Genomic DNA, 6,134 nt, shown 5'->3' on the forward strand with positions numbered 1-6,134 from the left:
TGTAAACTGCAGTATTACGTTCATTTATACAGGACATTTGTGGAGATCTGTTTCCTCACGGTCATATCACATATAAAGGTTGGTCTTTGACTCCAAAGTAAAAGGAAATCTGTTTCTACATTTAAATTATCTTTGAAAAAGTGGGTAAATGAACACAAGCCCTCAGCTTACATGCAGAAAACTTCATACATGCATGACTTCACTTATAGTGACATTTTTTATAAATCACTGCTGTTGAACTTGAGCTGACCGCACTCATCAGCCTCCTGAGAAAGAAGAAGAAAGGAAGCTTGGGTACTGGGTGGAAACAACCCTTAGTCTCTGTTTCTCTAAATAGCACGTGGGATCTTTGTCCTGTTTGTAAATTGAAGAACTAACGGGTCAAATAGATCAGTTTTTGGGTGTCAGACATTGTAGGGCTGAGAACCTGAGCCATCTACCCAACAACTTGGATAAACTTTGTGGGTGCAGGCCATCTCTATCAAAACTGGGCAAAGAATTTGTTAAATACGTGTGTGGAAAGGAGTGACAGAGCAAAATCGGGTCATTTACCACGTTATTGAAGTCTCCAAGATGATGGAAGTGGGGCCTTTGCCCAGCTGGAAATGGCACTGAAAAACGAGCAGCTCTCCGCCAAGCCTGCCCACACCATACTAGGCAATTGGCTGGAGAATGAATTTAATCAGATGCGATTTGACCGCTTTTTAACCGCCAGGCAGGGAAAATTGAATTAAAATTCCCCTAGTCAGAGTGATCTGATTGGAGAAATCAACAGTGTTGGAGATGTTTCTTAGTTTCTTTGAGAATGTGGGATATAATTGAGGTCTTTGATTTTTTTTTTCCATATCCCCGTAGGCGTTGGGCAAATCAGTTAAACTCAGAGCCTGTTTCAACTGTAAAATAGATTGAACTACTTTGTCTCAGTGCCCTTACTACTCCAAGAAGCCATGACTTTTAGTGGATTTATTTTGAGTATGAATGCGTAGAATTTAAGGGCTTATATTTTGATCAATTTTTAACAAAAAACGGGGAAGGAAATGCCCCATAGTCCCCTAGTTTTCTTAGAAGAGTTTCAAATTTCCTATCTTTCCCTGTCAAGCATGTATTTTTAAATGGTTCTCCTGCAGTACATGAATATTATTCTGTAAAACAGAACTTTGGGGGAAAGTCACTAGGAACTATCTCATTTTAACATAATACAAATGTCCTATGGAAAAGATAAAACAGTTTAGTGTGTTTGAAAAGAGAATCTGACATTTAACTAAGATGCTCTAAATTTTCAGTCTTGGTCCTTCACATTTAGATACCAGTTTGGGGTTTCAGACAGTTGGTGCTGACAGTGTGAAACTCCCACTGCCTGCAGTTAAATTGAAGCTTTGGTTTCTCATGTGAATGGCAAGGAAGCTGGGATTATGCTTTGTTAAATCCTCATTTCCTGAATAGTTGTCCTTTACCCTCAAGCACTACCACACATGGTCTCCCCACTTGGTCTTAGCGTGTGCAGGAGTTTTACCTTGTTTCTCAGCACTGGGCAAACCTTGCTGGAACAACCATTGGCTTCTTAATGATTTGCACATTAGAGGGCTTAACATCTTTGCAAATGAAAAATTCACTGTGCAGTAACAAGTCAAAAGGAACCCAGAGCCTTTTGAGAAGAAATCGTGCTGAACTATAATTTGGCTTACTGTGATAATGTTTCTTTGATCAGTATGCTAAGGAAAATTCTGAGTTTAGTAGAAAATGATATCCAAATGTATTAGAAATTATAAGATTATTTATAAATGTCTTTAGTATTATTAGGTTGAACTATATGAAATTGCCTATGTAATTTTTTGCCTACAAAATGACGAGTTCACCTGGTTCAACGTATTAACTCTACATTTTATAGTCCAAGTAGAAGTTTTCTGAGTGCAAAATGATGGAACTTTCGATTTACCAGACCGGTCTACATACCTCTCTAATAATTACTGCATATTGTTAAACAAAACCCTAATTAAAATGCAAATCCCAAACTATCAAGTATTTAACCACCAGATTTTGAAAATACACTGCAGGAAATAGTTAAACCAGCGGGCTTATGTTCACATTTTCTCATTTAGCACAAAAAAAGTTCATATAATTTTTTGCATAATTTTTTAATCAAAAAAAATGTAATGTGGGGAGGGGACTTTTTTTTAAGATTTTATTTATTTATTCACGAGAAACACAGAGAGGCAGAGACACAGGCAAAGGGAGAAGCAGGCTCCATGCAAGGAGCCCGATGCAGGACCTGATCCCAGGACCCGGCAGACACTCAACCACTGAGCCACCCAGGCGTCCTGATTTAACTGCTTTTTACATAAAACTGAGACAGTTACAGACAATAGTTTCCTATGATAAGCCATTTAAAAGAAAGGAAAGGCTACCCTCAGACTCCTTGACATTCAAGAGTGGCAACGACCTCAGGTCCCATCTGGTCTTTGGACAGAGAGCATCCCCTTCCCCGTGTCCTTGAGGGTTGTCACACAATGCTAACATAAGCACCTCTAGCCTTGGGGAGCCCATCATCTCTGAAGACAGCTAATTCCTTGTTTAGCTAACTCAAAGTCCTGCTTCTACACCTTGAAATCAAATAGAATAAATGTAATCCTCTCCCAAATAAAAGACCTTCAAATATTTCAAGACAAGTGCACTCCGAGATCCTGCCATGGGACACGATTTCTCTCTTCCAGTGTCTCTTAATGAACTGGGGGTAAATGACTATGCCTTTTCTACTCCTCACGTCTGGGCTACTAGAAAGCACTAATGTTTTCTCTGATGGGGAAAGTCATAGTTCCTCCAGCAGGTACTGCACTTAATCAAAGCACATCTCGAGATCTCAGAAACCACCTGTCTAAAATAAGGAGTGTTGTTCTTTGATGACCTTCAGGTCCTGTCCAGCACAAGATTTTTATAACTATAGTATAGATGCAAACTCCACCAAATGAGCGTTAATAGTTTCACATGGAGCAAACTGGGGAGCAGGTGGGTTCAATGCACGAACACAGTACTTCTCAAAACTCAGTCATTTGCATGCACTGCCATGATTTCTACCATTTCTGGGTACCACCTGTACTATTATTACTTAACAGCTTTCTCTGAATCAACTTATTCCACTTACATCATTTATTTTAAAAGGAAACTTTATATCAGCATAAATGTGAAACCATTTTTTTGTCATAAAAAGAAAATACTCTTAAATACAGATATTTTACTGGTGATCTTTATACTTAAGTACTATTTTAAAGAACATTATTTAGAAGATCTGCACATCATCCAAAATCATCTGAAGGATCCTACAGAGTAGTCTGGATAAAGATCTTTGGGGAAAGCTGCAATAAAAGGAAAGTATATTTCCTGCTACGTGGAGATCTAGGAACCTTGTCTTCTCAGAAATGATCCCTGGGCCAAAAGCAGTTTGTAACTCAAGGACAAATTCGTGAAAGCTGATCCTGTGATCACCTAATATTAAAAGCCAACATGTTTTTGAGCAGTTAATATATGCCCAAGTGCTTTTCATACATTTGAGTCTGATTTTCTAATTTCCTGAAGGTCATATTAGAGTAGATCACTTTACCAATGGAATCTATATTTATTATCTTGAGCCAAAGTTAATCAACCCCCACACACCATTTGCCGGGGGGGACATGGAGATAGCCTTAGGCTGTAGCCCAAGATACTAAAATGATATGGAGATTGAAGATGTGTCCTAGGATTTCATCGCTATGGGTTAATAATCTGAAAGACTTAAAGACAAAAGAATCTCCTTGGAGATCAGAGTTCTTCTACTGGGAGATATACGCATAAAAATTATTCCCTTTTGAAGCCTCCTTTTCTTCAGAGTTCTCCATGCCACCAAAACAAGAAAAATGCACAGATTTAAAGCAAATGACATAAGCTTTGAGGATACGAGTTATCATGCTGCGTGGAAAACTGCCCCCACATCTGATAGGGTGTATTATGTTTGCATTTTACCCTTGTCGTGGTTTCCTGTCAGTCTGTGAGCTCTGGGGAAGCTTCTAAAAGAGTTGAGTCTCAGAAATTTCAGGAAGTACCAATATCAGATGGCTGTTGTGCACAGTTACTCTCTAAACTTGACCCACCTCTTCCTGTGTGTGTGCTTTGGATGAGTCTTCCTCCTCCTCAAAAAACACATATCCTGGGACATTAGCTTTCAAATCAAATGTCAGCCACGGTCCAGGTGGACAATTCTCAAATTAATGGGCTCAGCCTTTCCCCCAGGGAGGCTGCCTAGGCTCCACCCAACCGTACTGAATTAGAGCATACCAAGTGGGAGTCTGGGAATCTAGCACATCAAAGCTATGAGAACCACCAATTTGGTTTAACCATTTCATTTTCCAAAAGGGGGAATCAAAGCCCAAAGAAGAGAACTGAGTGACTCATCTAAGACCCAATGATAGGTGCCAGGCCTAGAATTGTTCTTTACAGCATCTTCTTCAGAGAGCAGGTCCTCGGGACACTTCATACACTCAAGGAACACCTGGATGGCTCAGTCGTTTGAGCCTCTGCTCTTGATCTGGGCTCAGGTCTTGATCTCAGGGTCATGAATTCAAGTTTCGCATCAGGATCCACACTGGCCTGGAACCTACTTAAAAAAAAACAAACAAATCCTGCTCAAGTCTAGCTGACCTGAACTTTGCCAAATGTTTGACATCCCTCACTTTTTAGTGTTTCCCATCATGCCAGTTTAGACGAGGATCACTTTTCTTGCAATGAAATCCTGCTTCTCCCCCACTAAACAACAGGGAATAGATAGCACCTTGAGTTGTCGCCAGAAACCCAAAACCATTTGTGACCAGCATCCAGGAACCTAGAATCTGATGTGCTCTCCAAAAGCAAAACTAGCGAAATCCAACCTGTCAAGGGGCAAGATCTGCCACATGAAAAGAGGCGGTGAATAGTGGTGTCAAGAACACAGGCGTTAGTGCAGTTCCGGGTTCAAGTTCAGTGACACCATTTCAGTTCTGTCATCTGCACCATGGGGACACAGTTACTGCAGTATCAATTTCTCGGGGTGCTTGGGAGAAGAGAATGAGAGGTGGATGAAAGGACCTCGACTGATGCCTAGTACATGGTAGACACTCAATAAATGTTAGCTACCGGTGGTGGCAGGGACAGGGCTTGGGGGGAGAGGGGCGGTAAGGATGATGATGATGGCTCAAGACACAGCACCCAGGATGCTTGGGTGGCAGAGTGGTTGAGTGTCTGCTGCCTTTGGCTCAGGTCTTGGTCCCGGAGTCCTGGGATTGAGTCCCACATCAGGCTCCCTGTGGGGAGCCTGCTTCTCCCTCTGCCTGTGTCTCTGCCTCTCTCTGTGTGTCTCTCATAAATAAATAAAAAATAAAATCTTTAGGGACATGTGGGTGGCTCTGTGGTTGAGTATCGGCCTTCAGCCCAGGGCATGATCCTGGAGTCCCGGGATTGAGTCCCGCATCAGGCTCCCTGCATGGAGTCTGCTTCTCCCTCTGCCTATGTCTCTGCCTCTCTGTCTCTCATGAATAAATAAATAAAATCTTAAAAAAAAAAAAAAAAAAAGAGCACCTGGGAAAGCGTGGGAAACAGCCAAACCCACTTAATGAGTATATCGAAATACAAAGAAAGCCTTATTTAACTGGAATACAGTTCAAGCTGATGTGGTATAGGCTTAACTGAATAGGCAGTCGGCTTGGAGGGAAGGTAAAGGGAGACACTTCATTCTTCAACAAAGCACTGTTGAACCCCTGCCAGTCTGTTGGGGTTAAGGGCTCAGGGCACGATGCACATCATCTCATTTAACCCTTACAATAACCTAACGAGGGGATACTCTGAATATCATCTTGGATTTAAAGATGGACACACTGATGTTCAGAGAAGTTAATAACTCATTCAAGGTCACAGGAACCCCCGCCACAGGCATGTCCCTGCCCCAGATTCCTCTGAGTCCAGCACCAAGGGGAATAGATACTGCACCGGTGAAATATGAACTCAGGCTGCCAACTGGCGCTGGCCCGCTCTCTTCTCCAACTCTTTGCAAAAAAGGACCAATGTTTTGTCATAACCCCTCCCGTTCTTGAAATGATTTTTTTAAGAGGGAGGAAGGCTTATAAACAAATACC

The sequence above is a fragment of the Canis lupus genome, chromosome 9, assembly GCF_003254725.2.
Source record: "Canis lupus dingo isolate Sandy chromosome 9, ASM325472v2, whole genome shotgun sequence".
NCBI classification, from domain to species: Eukaryota; Metazoa; Chordata; class Mammalia; order Carnivora; family Canidae; genus Canis; species Canis lupus.